The sequence below is a fragment of the Hylobates moloch genome, unplaced genomic scaffold, assembly GCF_009828535.3.
Source record: "Hylobates moloch isolate HMO894 unplaced genomic scaffold, HMol_V3 SCAFFOLD_17, whole genome shotgun sequence".
In the NCBI taxonomy this organism is placed as follows: domain Eukaryota; kingdom Metazoa; phylum Chordata; class Mammalia; order Primates; family Hylobatidae; genus Hylobates; species Hylobates moloch.
In genome coordinates this window covers 20,733,396-20,750,081 of record NW_026652292.1, presented here as the reverse complement: position 1 = coordinate 20,750,081, position 16,686 = coordinate 20,733,396, and the positions used below count along the sequence as shown (strand labels likewise).

At 35.6% G+C, this 16,686-nt stretch overlaps 1 protein-coding gene across 2 annotated transcripts in view; it reads left to right on the top strand.

Moving 5' to 3' along the window:
* Nucleotides 1-16,686, top strand: part of CDH12 (cadherin 12) — a 1,061,064-nt gene that overhangs the window by 139,070 nt on the left and 905,308 nt on the right. The window contains exons 2-3 of one of the 2 annotated variants that reach the window (XM_032135479.2): nucleotides 2,039-2,125; nucleotides 3,067-3,092. The exons of the other annotated variant lie outside the window; for it this stretch is intronic. The gene's annotated coding sequence lies outside the window, so the exon portion shown is untranslated. The remainder of the gene's footprint in view (nucleotides 1-2,038; nucleotides 2,126-3,066; nucleotides 3,093-16,686) is intronic. 2 annotated transcript variants of the gene reach the window in all.

The following is a 16,686-nucleotide window of genomic DNA, read 5'->3' as shown; positions in this document are numbered from 1 at the left end:
TGGCCTCATGCTAACTCATTCATCCTACGATAGATACTGTTATCTTTATCATTCATGATTGTTCCAGATGCCTCTAGACAATGATGATGTAACACTGAATAAAACAACAACAATTATAGCTGTCAAGAAGCTGGAAGTCTTGTGTTTAGTCTTGGGTTTTGAACAGGTAATAAATTTTTGTTATATCAAATGCCAGTATATTAAATGGAAAGAAATAAAGCAGGGATTGTAGGAAAGATGGGAATGTAATATGACTGAGTTGATATTTTAAACAGCATTGCCCATCAAGGCTCTAACAAAAGCACAACATTTTCCTGTCAACCCATAATATTTGAAACCATTTAGAAAGTTGGGTGGGTGATGTTGTGGAGTACCAGGAAGGGAAATTGTTTAGATTGAGTAGTGAGGGAAAAGGTTTTCAGAAGATAGTGTTTGAACTGAGATTGAAATTATATGAAGAAGCCTGGTAGGTAAAATATGGGAGTAAAATGTTCTTCCCAAATTGATCTAAAACCAGTAATAAAAGGCAATGCTTTAGGACATGAAAGATATTGGGGATCTAAAGGAAATCCAGAGAGCTAGATCTTACTTAGGGACAATGAACATAGTGTTAGTTGCAATAAGAAAGATGGGCAAAACCAGCTTATGAAGGATTTTCCTTGATATTATAAGAAGTTCAATTTTGTTTTCAGGACAAGAAGTTCTGAAATTTTTAATATGAAGAGTGACAATCTTTTTTTTTAATCTTATTGCTGTAGAATAGGGATTCAATGATGGTGTTTACAATAAATGCTGTAGCATTTCAAGACTGTGGAGTTGGAGAACATTAGGATAATTCAGGTTATGTTTGGAGATAGAGCTATTCATTGATTATAAATCAATGAGGGTGCAATTTACTGATATGGGAGAACTTAGAGAGTAATAGTAGATTAATTGTTTATGTTCACTTTGAGGTGATTATCAAACCTACAAATGAATATGTGAAGTAGGCAGCTGGCCAAAGGAGCCTCTAAGGTGGCCTTGTTAGAGAAATAAATTTGCAAGTTTGGGGCATATGGATAGAATCAAAGCCTTAAGATCAGATCAGATTAACAATCAAAGAGTATAAACAGGAAAAGAAAGTGGGTCAGTGACTGAGCTTTGAAGATAGATAAACTGGTAAAAGGAAAGGAAGAGTAATCAGAGGAAAAGGTAGAAATCCCAGCTATATTTCTCTAAAGTAGAAACTAGCAAGAAAATGGGGAGGTGTTCTAAGAATATCTTACAACTCTCTATTTATTAAAAAGTCTTTTCAGATGTAATATAAACACCACTTTAAATTGGCTGAAAGTTAAGGACTAACTTATATCTCATTTACCTGATCATTCAGATATAGAGAGGCATTAATGATTTAATGGGTTCAATAACTGAATATCATCAATGATCTAGGTAATTTTCATTTCTCTGTGTGTTACCACAAGTATTGGCTCTCTCATTAGGATAGTAAGAAGGTGGCTTAGCAAGACCATCAGTGTAGCAATTCTTCCCTAGGATATACAGATTCAACAATACTCAAAAGGAGTGGAAAACATTTTATCATGGTTTCTGCTTAGGCGATAAGAAACTTTGCCAAAAGTTACTTAACATATTTCATCATGCATTTCACAGGCCAGAGTTAAATAACATAACCATGTTTGGAGTGATCATTGGCAAGAGGTAAAGTAATACACTAAAAGTAAACCAGGCCTTATTTGACCTGGGACTATAGGCAACCACGCCTTGACACATGCCTCTGTGGTGTGGGAAAGATTCTTAAACACAGAGTTCTCATGCGTGATGAGGATGTGACAGAAGATGTTCAGTGGGCAACCTGCAACATTAAACACAAAACATTTGTCCACAGGATTTTTGAAGTGGAAAAGGAAAAGAAATTTGTTAATAGGGGAAGGGTTTCAAGGGTATCTCTTGGAGAGTTTTAATTTGTCAGCATGTCAGTAGCACTACCCAGGTTGAATTTTTTGTTTGTTTGTTTGAGACAGAGTTTCACTTTTTCACCCAGGTTGGAGCGCAGTGGTGAGGTCTCAGCTCATTGCAACCTCTGCCTCCTGAGTTCAAGCAATTCTCCAGCTTCAGCCTCTTGACACAGGTGAGATTACAGGCATGAGCCAACACATGCAGCTAATTTTTGTAATTTTTGTAGACATGGCATTTTACCATATTGGCCAGGCTGGTCTCAAACTCCTGGCCTCAAACAATCTGCTTGTCTCAGCCTCTCAAAATGCTGGGATTACAGGTGTGTGCCATCATTCCTGGCTGTGGATGCATCATATTAACATAATCTAATAGCAACAGACATTAATATGATTCACCAAACTTTCCCTATTTTGAATAAAATTTTAGCTCATTAGGCAGTCTTCTGATTGTCATGTGGCTTTTCATTTCAGTGTACTTATAGGAAGAGAATATTCTTTCTAAATAGAAGTAATTTTATGTCTTATAATACCTAATGCCTTATATTTACATGTACATTTGTGAGTTTGGTTAATATGTATTAATTCTTGTTTTATTGATGATATTTTTGTATCTTGGGAAATCATGAGTGGTACCCTTCTTGAGACCAGATCCTAGAAAGGTACTGAGCCATCCATTGCTTCCATAAGGCACTGCTTACAATACAACAGGTCTTCTCCAGGGGGCACTACTGATTATGCTTTTATTTCAATGCTAATGTTCAGATATAATTTAGAGCTTTTGTGTAGCAAAGGCTTTCTGATATTTCAATACATTAGTAAATCTCAGTACCCTTGGGAAATTTGTTCACATGAAATTCCACTTTGTAGTTAATCGTGTTAACACACATGTATTGGTATCATTTCTAAATAATTGTTCTAAAAAAAGCTTTCCTATATGAACCTATATTTTAAGTTAAACCACAACATTAAAGATTTTTAACTATTAAATCACTAACAAGAAATAAGTTCTAAAAGACAGATGATAGTGGGCAATGTTAGAACCCTTTTGTGTTAAAGAAAAAGCACATCAGATGTATAAGTAAGACTGAATCATCTCGTTTGGCTACACTTTTAGGTTTTGATGCACATGAGAAGAACTATGTAAGTGCTTATAGCCTTTTATTTCTTCCTTGCTTGCATGATTGTTTTAGAGGCAATTCACCAAATTAATTTTCAGATCAGTAAATTCTTATGCATGCTGTTCACAGAATACACAATTTTTTCTGTCTTGATAAGAAATGTACATCAAACACAAAGAAATATTAGTATCACAACTACATGGAAAAACTATACCTAACCGTATATGGATAAAACTCATCACTATTTTCCCACCATAAGGCATGTGCATGAGAATTATTTAGTTTTTATTATTGAACTGCCAAACTTCTAATAACTGTCAAATTATCTTCTCTTTCTCTTTCACACACACACACACACACACACATACACACACATACACACACACTATATATCTGGGGATTGAATGCAGCTAAATGTAATGCTTTTCAACAACATGCATGGTAGTTGAGAATGGCATCAATTAAAACTTCTGTGATTGACATGCCTAGGGAAATTCATCCTGTCAATCATTCATGAAAAAGACATGTTGTGATCTTCCATATAAACTTCCCTAAGTACTTTCAGGCTTTAATGAGTTTCAATGACTAAGTGAGTCTGGAATTGTATAAATCAGTAGAGCTTTGTTTTCCTAGTAAAAAGTTGGCCTTTGGCCAGACGCGGTGGCTCACTCCTGTAATCCCAGCATTTTGGGTGGCCGAGGCCAGTGGATTACTTGAGGTCAGGAGTTTGAAACCAGCCTGACCAACACGGTGAAACCCTATCTCTACTAAAAATACAAAAATTAGCTGTGTGTGGTGATGCATGCCTGTAATCCCAGCTACTTGGGAGGCTGAGGCAGAAGAATTGCTTGAACCTGGGAGGCAGACATTGCAGTGAGCCGAGATTGTGCCATTGCACTCCAGCCTGGGCAATGAGATAGAAACTCCATCTCAAAAAAAAAAAAAAAAAAAAAAAGTCCTGCCTTTATGTGGGCATTAAGGGAATGTAACCTATCTGAATAGTCTCTAAAATATAAAATGAGTTCAATTGTATTAGCTCAGCTTGCTATAAAAAAACACCTCAGGATGGGTGACTTTCACGGTATAAATTTACTTTCTTCCAGTCCTGGGGGCCAGAGGTCTGAGATCAAAGATTGGTTTCTGGTGATGTCTCTCTTCCTGGCTTGGAGATAGCCACCTACTCCACGTGTCTTCTCAGGGCCCCTTCTTCGTGCACATGCAGAGAGAGATCTCAGGTATCTCTGTCTTTTCTTATGAGAACACCAGTTATATGAGATTAGGGCCCCACCTTTATGACCTAACTACCTTCTTAAAGGCTCTATCTACAGATAAATTCACAATGGATTTGGGCTTCAACATATACATTTTAAGGGGACACAATTTAGTCCATAACACTGTGTTTTGCCAAAGTATTTGGAAAATACTTCAGAGTAGATAATTGAGTAGATAAAAACGTGCTCTTCAGAATATACATATGTTTTTTTTTGGTTTTTTTTTGGTTTTTTTTGAGACGGAGTCTCGCTCTGTCGCCCAGGCAGGAGCGCAGTGACGCATCTCGGCTCACTGCAAGCTCCGTCTCCCGGGTTCACGCCATTCTCCCACCTCAGCCTCCCGAGTAGCTGGGACTACAGGCGCCCGCCACCACGCCCGGCTAATTTTTTTGTATTTTTCAGTAGAGACGGAGTTTCACCGTGTTAGCCAGGATGGTCTTGATCTCCTGTCCTTGTGATCCGCCCGCCTCGGCCTCCCAAAGTGCTGGGATTACAGGCGTGAGGCACCATGCTCAGCCAAAAAATAATGTTTTTAAGGACGGACACTAAAACCTATTCTGGTGGGATTAAGAGACAAATACTATTTACAGACAGGTTTATCTAATTTAAAACTCAACTGAAAAGAACCAGTGTTGGTTAAGATTGTTGAATAAAAAATGAGTGTTCATAAAATGATAGCTAATTAGAATAGTAAATAGATAAATTTAATTCATAATTTCAGACTTGAACAATTAGGGAAAGAAATTCTGCCAAGAAATGCACGGAGCACACAGTAAGAAAAATATAAAATCTTCCTAAAGATCAACAAAGAAAACTTGAATATAGTATACTAAATTCTGAGACGTTGTTAAAAATGTTATGCAAATGCCAAGATTTAATCTCTAAATTCCAAGCAATTTCAATTGAAAGTGACAATAAAAAATTATTGCTATGTTTTATTAAAAAGAATACACAAAGATAGTCAAGAAGAAACTAGAAAATTTAGAATAATAAAGATTTAAAACTGTATTATAAATAATTTTAAAATATGTCTGTTTTCTGCATATGCTAGCCAGTTTTCCCAGCACCATTTATTAAATAGGGAATCCTTTCCCCATTGCTTGTTTTTGTCAGGTCTGTCGAAGATCAGATGGTTGTAGACTTGTGGTGTTATTTCTGATGTCTCTGTTCCATCTGTCTATATATTTGTGGCGATTTCTCAAGGATCTAGAATCAGAAATAACATTTGACCCAGCAATCCCAATACTGGGTATATACCCAAAGGATTATAACTCATTCTGCTGTAAGTACACATACAAACGTATGTTTATTGTAGAACTATTTACAATAGTAAGATTTGGAACCAACCCAAATGACCATTAATGATAGATTAGATAAAGAAAATGTGGCACATATACACCATGGGATACTATGCAGCCATAAAAAAGAATGAGTTCATGTCCTTTGCAGGGACATGGATGAAGCTGGAAACCATCATTGTCAGCAAACTAACGCAGGAACAGAACACCAAACACCACATTTTATCACTCATAAGTGGGAGTTGAACAATGAGGACAGATGGACACAGGGAGAGAAACATCACACACCAGGACCGTCGGTGGGTGGGGGGCAAGGGGAGGGAGAGCATTAGGACAAACACCTAATGCATGCAGGGCTTAAAACCTAGATGACAGGTTGATAGGCTAGCAAATCACCATGGCACGTGTCTACCTATGTAACAAACCTACACGTTCTGCACACGTATCCCAGAACTTAAAGTAAAAGTATGTGTGTGTGTATATATATATATATATATATATAAAATATGCCATAGTAACTTACAACATTAATTTAAAAGGAAATTGAAAGAGGTGTACAAGGGGTGGAAGAAAACTGCACTATCTTGCAAATATAAAGTTATTCTAATTTTAAAACATAACAAAGTTTAGCCTTACCTTTAAAAAGTAACTCTTCAGTTAACTAAATAAAAAAATACAGAAATAGAAATACTCTTGCAAAAAAATTGATAAGAAACCAGTTCTAGAAACAGAATAATCACATAACAAATGTGGCCTAAACAAATAGAAAAACAACAGAGTATTTGGCAATTGTATTAAGCAGTTAATTATTTGAGAGCAATTAAAGATAAATTCTCACCTAAGTTAACATAACAATTAAAAATATTAGTATAGATTTGAGACTATCAACAGCATAATCAAGTGAAGGGTTTTATTAGATTTTGGAATGTAGAAGGATTTCTAAGTAGAGAAATCATGGATGGAGATTGTAAAGAAAATGTGATCATTCTCAAAAGCAATTTGTTATTTTAAGTTGATGATTTGAGAGTGTTTCTTCTCCGTATCCAGCAATTTTGACATTGATCCTAAGGTTAAAATATATATGATATTATTGTGTTATATTGATGAAAGAGGTCAGCCTGGGCAACCAAGCAAAACCCCATCTCTACAAAAAAAAATTTTAAATTAGCTGGGTATGGTAGTGTGTGCCTGTAGTCCAGCTACTTTGGAGGCTGAGACAGGAAGATTGCTTGAGCCCTGTAGTTTAAGGCTGCAATGAGCTATGATCACGCCACTGCACTCCAGCCTGGGCAACAGAGTGAAATCCTTTCTCTAAATAAACAAATAAATAAATAAATAAATACTTAAAAAAATTGATGAAATAACTAAATATGTCAAAATAATGGAATAGATAAGTCATGAATCAGTGTACAATTCTGCAGCCATCAAATTAATAGTCTAAAAATGGATTTTATAAGAAAGCAAATACTCCTCATTTGTATATGCAGACAGATAATACATATATATATAACTTCAATAAACATATTTCAATTGCTAAATTATAGAGCATAAAGAATATAATATCCTATTAAATAAAACACATGTATTATGTTGTATAATTCATGCATATAGAAATTTATATACATTATCTCTATAAATAATGTTTGAATGAATCAAGCTGGATATTGGGTTTATGAGTACAACATTACGAATAATGTTCATTTTCTAATTTTTTTTTCAAATTTTCAAAAATCATTGTCATTTTTGAAAGAAAAGGCTTACTTTAGAAAGATAATATAAAGCCCCAATCTAAGTCTCCTTCTCTCTCACTTCCTCCTTTATTGGTCCCCATGACCACTTTGGCTGGATGAGAAGTTTCCCTGTCCACACCCCCGCCAGCCCCTACACACTCTCACAAGCTGCCAAGGCAGTGAGGCTTCTTTTTTTGCTCAATGCTGTCTACCCCGCACTTAGCACTGCATATGGCTTGCAATACGGTGCCATATGAGAATTTGAAGAATAAATGAATAAAGACAAAATGACTTTTCCCTTGCCAATTAAATAGAACCATCATAAGACATGTTCAGAGGTAGTGCAAACTCTGAGAAGAAAACAAAGCATGGCTGCAAGCGGTTGTGTGTGCTTGTCGTCCCAACTACTCTAGATGCTGAAGCAGGAAGATGGCTTGAGCCTAGGAATTCAAGACCAACCCAGGCAACATAGCAAAACCCTATGTCAAGAAAAAATAAAATAAAAAGAAATTAAAAAGAAAACAAAGCATGGAGTAAGTCAAAAGAGAATAATAATATTTAGTGTTTGGTGGGAATTCAAATCTCAAACCGACTTTAATTGAAAATCTGTGGTGAAATGTCTGTTCATCATGAGAATAAAGAAAAGCATGTTAGAAATGGCAGGAAAAACAAATGGGAGGCAATGGTTTATTCAGGAAAAAATGGTTTATTCAGGAAAAAAAATGGTAAGCTTAACTCTGGTTAGCTTAACTCTGGTTAGCTTAAAAATGGTAAAAACTTTTGAATACAATTTTACAAATATATTATGAACATGCAGGAAAGAAAATAAAGCAATCACTGGAATCATACAAGGGTTCTCTAATAATTTTGTTGCTTTTTTTCATGTTGAGTGACAACTTCATCAAAAGAACACTGTCATCATTCTGTAGCGTCCATTGTCAGCTGATACCTTCAATGCTGCTATCCCAGTCCCATTTGTAGCCCAAGGAAGAACTAAACTAATTGAACTTTAAAATCCTTCTACAGGAGCACACGTTTGATGTGCATTCCTTTTTTTTCCCTCTTTAATATATTGCACCTAACATTCCCATTCATCATGGTGGTAATCATTGAACTGATAGACATTAATTAAACAAAAGGCCTACCTTCAATGACCCATGATCCATGAAGTGAAGAAGCCATGGAGGCACGTAGTTGAAATGCCACATGGGTTAGTCCATTTGTGTTACTCTAAGGAATACCCGAGGCTGGATAATTTATTTTCAAAAAAGAAGTTTACTTGGCTCATAGCTCTGTAGCTTGTATGAGAAGCCTGGACACCACCATCTGCATCTGTTAAGGGCGCCAGACTACTTCAGTTCATGGTGGAAGAGGAAGGGGAGCTGATGGAGGGAGCTGTCAGACTCTTTTCAACAATCAGTTATTGTGGGAACTAATAGAGCAAGAACTGACTCGTTACCACCGCAACTACTGCACTAATTTATTCATGAAAGATCCGCCCCCAGACCACCTCACAGCAAGTACCACCTCTAACATTGGGGATCAGATTGCAACATGAGATGTGGAGCGGACAAATATCCAAACTATATCACCATGTAGGTAATTATGTTAATTACCTACATAATTAATTATGTTAATTATTATTAATTATGTGAGAGTTAAAGTGAAATAGGAGGAAAAGAAAAACATGTATTTCTTTCCTCTTACCTTTTTTCTTCCTTTCTATTTATCCTTCTTTTTTCCTGTTCTTCTATTTATCATTTTTACTAATATTTAGTGAACATTTACAGTGTGTCAGGAACTCTTGCTAGAATTTAAGAAAAGGGTGACAATCAGTGTGGGGGACGGGGTAAGCCAAATGGCACTACTACAGTCAGGGAAAGTGATACTTCCATTTTGCCTTGTAGGAAAAAATGAATCTCAAAGATTGCAAATGGCTTCCACTGGAGGCATTATAGGCCCAGATGATCCTATTCGAACAGGTTTAAAGCCTGATGGGTAAGATTTGAGGAAAGATTTGTGAGAACCTCTTGGACTTTGTGGAATGGAAATTATTACATTAAAAGTTTAAGATGTGTTTTCTGTGTACTCAAACCTTTCAGTTAGGTATTACGATGCAGTTTTTAACAGAAGTAAACCAGAGTTTGAATGAATTGAGATCACATAGGTAGTAAATGGCAGAGCCATGGTCCTAGTCCCAAATCTCCAATTTCTCCAGCTGGGGAGCAACTTCTCACTGGATCTTGGAGTAAAAGATAGTGAACTATGAGCTAGATGATGTGTCAAGTTAACTAATAGTAATATCATCTAGCTCATAGTTAACATGGTTCCAAGATTGACAGGAACTAAGGAATGTAAAAAATAAGGAATGCCCAATTGAAGCACAGGCTTTTTTCAGTTCTATGCAAGAAATACATGTATAGTTTTATATTTCTGCTTAAAGTGTTATATGTTTAGCTACATGACTGTGACTTTAAAACACTTTATGATTTTGTTGAATTTCCTGCAAGTTATAGATGAGCAATTGCTAAGGAAAAAAATATTTTTAAAAAACATAGATAAATGCTAAGTAGTTTCAACAAAATATCATATCTAGCTAAAAGGAAATAAAACTCATTGCATGGATCAGTCCATCTATGGTATTGGGTTTGGTTCTGGACAACCCAGTCTGAGAGACATTAACCATGGTGTCCCATGAGAAGATAAAGGATGGTGCATGACCTGAAAACTGTCTCATGAGAAATAGTGAAAAGACTGAGTCTGTTTACAAGAGAATAATAAAATCTTAAATAATGAGAATGATTAACAAAATACCCAGCTAGTGATTTTTAATCAGAAATAAGAATTTTATAATACCCCTAAAGTAAGTATCAAGCACAGAGGGACTAAGTGATTTGTGCAAACGGCACAAAAGAAAGGTTAAGGGATTTTCCTGAACTTACAAAAAGGTTATCAGAATGTCTATCATTGTATTTTTCAGTTCATTTCTCTTCCTGCCACACTGTTCTGTTCCTTATGTTATATCCTCCTTCTCTCCTTGACTTTATATACTTGCTGTCATGTGATATATAATAATTTTATCTGTATCTCCAGAAGGTAGATTTAGATTGAGTCAGGGAATAAGTAAATTTAATGAAATGCTTGCTAACAATTACAGCTTTTCAATTATACCATTGGCCTCTTTAAAATATTATGCATTCCTTTTTAGCCAAAGTGTGTAATAAAACTTGGATTGCCATTAAAAATTATCCTACTGGATACAGTACTGTGAATAGATAATGTTGAAGATCACTTAAAATTCCCATACCCTGTTTTATCATTGAGTTATTATCAGGACGAATATTTAATTTAGAAGATTCACTAAAGCCAAGGAAAACAAACAAACAAAAAAAAACCAGCAAAAAGATGTTTCATAGTATACAACACAGTTTTATGCAATACATTGACTTCCATTAATAGTACTTTGGTAATTCTTCATATTTCTGTTTGTGAGTGCCTTCTTACTGAAACAAGGAAAACAATTCAAGTCACATGCAATTTTTATTTCTTTCAATCCACTTTCAGAAAAGTAATTCCTCCCTTTTCATAGCCATCTAAATCTATCTTTGAAAACCAGGTGAAATACCATTATCTCTGTGCTATTTATCTTCCGAAATTCAAATTTGGGGTTAGAAATTTCCTCTTCTTTCATGTATTTTATAGCTAAATTATAGAATTTCACAAAATAAATTTTATTATAATTATTTGTACCCATGACTTTGTCCACCAATCTCTGTCACATTGTGTCAAGATCACATCGTATTTCTACTTTGATACAAAACCCTACACTTCATCACTTCCAACTCAGCTCCTTATCTGTGAATAGTTTTTTAAAATTTAATATGATTTCAATCAAAATGAATATTTAAAAACTAAGATTTTTGACACAAACCTGTCTAGCTTGGTCTTCATCTATTATCCCAATCAATTTAAGCTTTTTTCTCCTTTTTTTTTTCCTGTTTTCCTCTAAAGTTCTTGCAATATATAGGAATAAATACTTTTGAAACAAAAAAAATATGGGTCAACTTCCTAGTTATGTATTTGCACTTACTGTGGGGAAGGATCTTCCAATTTTACTCATTTTTATTTTGCTATTTGTAACACTTTCACTGTAGCTTTGGGAAAAGGCTTCAAAGATGTACCCTGTATATTGTGTACCTATTCCACATATGTCATCCTTGTAAGGGTTCTAAGAACAGGACTTTTTCCAGTATATCCATTATAATGTGGCATACACACTTCTACTGTTAGCTGAGGGCCAAAAGCATTATGACAATGTTGGTGCAAATTAAGCCCAACAGCTCTCATCACACCATGCTTTATCCATCTATTCCCTCTTTCCTTCTTATGTGCCCACAACAGAATATCTACAATTCCAAAAGTTTGAAACCAGGACAGTTTCCAAGTAATTGAAATATCCTGGAGAGAAGATATGTATTCTTCATATATACTAGAATACTAGAGATTGTCCATGATGTTAACATAATTATAGAGATTTTTATACTGCTTTTTAGACAATCCCCTTCCTCTTCTTAACATTTCTCCTTTTAATTCAGGCTGTGAATATTTTTCACAGCTCTAGTTACAAAGCAGACTATATTATTGCACTTTGAAATCAATCATTTAACGCCTATTCAAAAATTATTAAATAAACATTAATTGGCAGTTTTTCTAGCATTCAAAATACTCTCTTCCTAATTAATTCAAGAGTGAGATTCTCACAGAGTTCTAACCTGTATGTCAAAAGCCTCAATATAAGATATCAGTAATTCGTAATATACAGCATTATGCTTTCTTTGATAATGTGTATTTGTGTTTATTTTTTGTAGCTTTATATAAAGTTATACAACATCCTATTATTTTTGGCACACTTTTTTCATCCAGTGCAACAAGAATGTTTCTTACATTTGCTTTTCTTCAGAAGTTTCCTTTCAATGAGATAATTACACACTCCTCTGACTTGTAATGATGAGAAAAACACTCAGGTTGCCAGATGGTATTATTCGTTACAGAGAAAAAAATATAATAGAAAATGTTCCATCGCTGCGGGATCCACTATTAGTTGGCCAATGGATCTAAAAATCTGCACCAGACAAATGTAAAGTGGAAGGGAGCAATTTCTAGCTCAAATAATTTACTATTTTTTAAATTCAAAAGATGTGAAAATAATTTGAATATTCATGTAATTCTGCAATTATATTCTCCTTTATCATTATACCCACATGACTTATTAAGATGCTTTAAACATGTTAAAATAATTATATGTTTACATTGGCAAATAACAATTTTATTCTAAATTATCCAAATTTTTCTTTCCCAAGCTGGAATTAACTTGTGACTATCTATTTTATCTAATGCCCTACATCTTGACAGCATTCCACTTACACTATCTCATTTAATTCTCATGAATCTCCTGGACGCCAGTTGTTACTCTCACACAATGAAACGGGACTATGTAGGAGAACAGAGTCCTGTCAGTCACACAGTTACAAATGCAGTACATGAAGCTAATTATAAATTCTCGGTGCTTTCTATTCTCATAGACTTTCTTTGGCTTAGAGAATTTGCCATCTCAAGGCATCTTTCAAAAATGCACAATATCCTACAAGAGACATGAAACTTAGCAAGATTATGAAAGAGATATAGCTTTTTTTTGTGATTAACATCTCCTTCTGTATTTGCTCTTCTTTTTGATTACATAGTTGGTAATAAATCAACATTTTACTATATTCAGATAATCTTTTTTATGTTAATAGAGGACACATCATTTGGAAGCCTTTAATATACAAATGAATAAATGATAACACAGGATTATAAAGCAAACTTAAAATATACGTGGAGCATAAGCCAGGCACAGTGGCTCACGCCTGTAATCCCAGCACTTTGGGAGGCTGAGGCAGGCGGGTCACTTGAGCTCAGGGGTTTGAGACTGGTCTGGGCAACATGGAAAATCCCCATCTCTACAAAAAAATTTAAAATATATATATCCTGGGCGTTGGTGGCTTGTGCCTGTAGTCCCAGCTACTTGAGAGGCTGAGGCAGAAGGATCACTTGATCCCAGGAAGCTAAGGTTGCTGTGAAACGAGATCATGCCACTGCACTCCAGTCTGGGCAACAGAGTGAGACCCTGTCTCAAAAAAACAAAACAAAACAAAAAAGTGTGGAGGAATTTTACAGTGCTATATTTGTCTCAACATAATAACAACATAAGTCTGTGAAAGAATAAAATTATTTTATCATTTTTTCATTTTTTTCTTTCTTTTTTTTTTTTAGACAGAGTCTCACTCTATTGCCAGGCTGCAGTACAGTGGCTCAGTCTCAGCTCACTGCAACATCCGACTCCCTGGTTCAAACGATTCTCCTGCCTCAGCCTCCCAAGAGGCTGGGATTACAGGCACAGGCCACCACACCCAGCTAAGTTTTGTATTTTTAGTACAGACACCATATTGGTCAGGGTGGTCTCGACCTCCTGATGTCGTGATCCACGTGCCTCAGCCTCCCAAAGTGCTGGGATTACAGGCATGAGCCACCGCACCTGGCCCATTTTTCATTTTTAAGTATGAATTACCTCATCAGGTATTTCAGTGGTAGCTAAGTGAGAAATTCATACAGAGACAACTTTTGAGGCAGAGGGATAAGGAAAAAGAGAGTATTTTTAACAACAGAATATTTTCCATGACAGCAAGCGTTATAGTGAGCAGACAACCCTTGGGTTAGAAATAGGTTATGATAAGAAACAGGTTATGTAGAGATCTGTTAAGAGCTAAAGCGCAAGTACTATGTATTAAAACAATGTTAGACATTTTATATGTATTATTGAATTGAATTAAATCTTGAAAACAACTCAGTGAATGAGGCACTTTTATCCATCACCCCCATCCTACTGATTAAGAGACAGAGGCTTAGAAGAGGCAATTACATTGTTCAGTAGTAAAAACTCTTCAAGAAATGTTGCTGAGACATCTGGATATCCACATGTAAAATATAAAGTTGCACTCCTTCCTCATAATATTCAAAAAAAAACTCAAAATGCATTATGAGCAACATTTGAGAGCTAAAACTACAAAATTCTTAGAATAAAACGCAGCAGTAAATCTTCATGACCTTTAGTTAGGCAAAGACTTCTCGAACATGATACCAAATGAAATGACCAAATAAAATTTAGGTAAATTGGACTTTATCAAAATCAAAAGCATTTGTGCATCAAAAGACATCATCACTAAAGTGAAAGACAACCCATAGTATGGGAGAAAATATTTTTAAATCAAATACATGATAAAGGACATGTATCTAGAATATAAAAAGAATTTTTACAACTCAGAAATAAGACAAAAAATTGAAACTGGGTGAAAAAATATATATATTTATTTAAAAAAACAAAATGCCCAATAAGCACATAAAAAGACATTCCATATAATTTGTCATTAAGGAAATGCAAATAAAAATCACAATGTAATACCACTTCACATCCACTACAGTAGTTATAATCAAAAAGAAGGACAGTAGCAGATGTGGATAAGAATGTGGAGAAAGGTGGAATCCTCACACCTTGTTTATGAAAATGTAATATAACCTTGCTGCTTTGGAAAGTAGTTTAGTGGTTCTTCAATATGCCAACTATAATTACTACAGTATGACCCAGCAATTCTACTCCTAAGCATATACACGAAAAATAAAAACATACGTCCATATGAACTAGTACACACATGTTCGTAATGGCATTAATCATAATACTGAAAGAGTGGAAACAACCCAAATGTCCACCAACTGATGAATGGATAAACACGATGTGTTCTATCCACATAATTAGATGTTATTTGGCAATAAAAAAGAAAGAATGATGCATGTTACAACATGGATGAACTTTGAAAACACAGTAGGTGAAATAAACCAGTCAGAAAAGACCACATACTATGTTATTCTGTTTCTATGAAATATCCAGGATAGGCAAATGGATAGAAACAGAAAATAAATTAATGTTTGCTCAGTACTGAGTGACAGGGGGTGTGGATTAAGAGTATGGATATGGGGCTGGGCACAGTGGCTCATGCCTGTAATCCCAGCACTTTGGGAGGCCAAGGCAGGTGGATCACGAGGTCAGGAGATTGAGACCATCCTGGCCAACGTAGTGAAACCCCATTTCTACTAAAAATACAAAAATTAGCCGGGCATGGTGGCACATGCCTGTAGTCCCAGCTACTTGGGAGGCTGAGACAAGACAATCACTTGAACTCAGGAGGTGGAGGCTGCAATGAGCCGAGAACATGCCACTGAACTCCAGACTGGGCGACAGAGCGAGACTCCATCCCAAAAAAAAAAAGAAAGTATGAATATAGGTTGAGGTGATGAAATAGTCTAAAATTGGATTGTAGGAATGGTTTCATGACAGTGAATATTTGTACAAATGATTGTACATGTTAGTAGGCAAATGATATATGAATTGTGTCTTAATAAAGCTACTAAAAACACAGACTGATGGGCTATGAACTCAAGAATTTTGACTTTAAATCACCTCCATAAAATGTATGTAGAGGTCTTTATTGAAGGTCTGTCAAAAAACTATTTTTATTATCAAAGGGGGAAATTTTCCTCTTTGCACTTGACTTTCTTAGCCTATTGGAGGAAAACAACAACAACAACAACAAAACCCACGTGTCGTGTCTGGTTCTATCAATTGGGAAACTGTTTTGTATTGATTTAAGTAAAGGCTAAGGTGTGCTTTTGTACTGATTCTTTTTTTTTTTTTTTTTTTTTTTTTTTTTTTTTTTACGAATGAGGCAATTTATTAACCCAGCATGGTTTGTTCTAATGCTTCTTGTTGGCAGCTGCCACCTGTCCGGCGATTCTGTCCAGATCTCTCTGTCCCTGAGGTGTCAGTTTGCGGCCCCCATCTTGGTCCTTTTCCACCATTTTCAGCCCCTCCAGGGCTTGGAGGACCCGGCCGGCCACACTCTTGGAGCCTCGGCTGAAGTGGCTGGGCATGACGCTTTTGTACTGATTCTGATTGAAGAATAAAAGCCATTGACTCAAGTGATCTGTGTGTATATGCACAAGTGTGTGTGAGAGAGATGTGTGGGAAAGAGCTGTTTAGTATACAATGAAGTCGCAAGTAGAAAGGAAGCTAGGTATAATTTGCAGAAATTTAACACCAATTGCTATAGCTCTAGTTTCATTTTACAAAATGCATTGACATTTCTTTGAGAGATTTCTCTGAGTCTAGATTCTGCTAGGCATTTGAAAACCTAAGAATACGTGGCAGCCCATCTTTTATGTTTTAC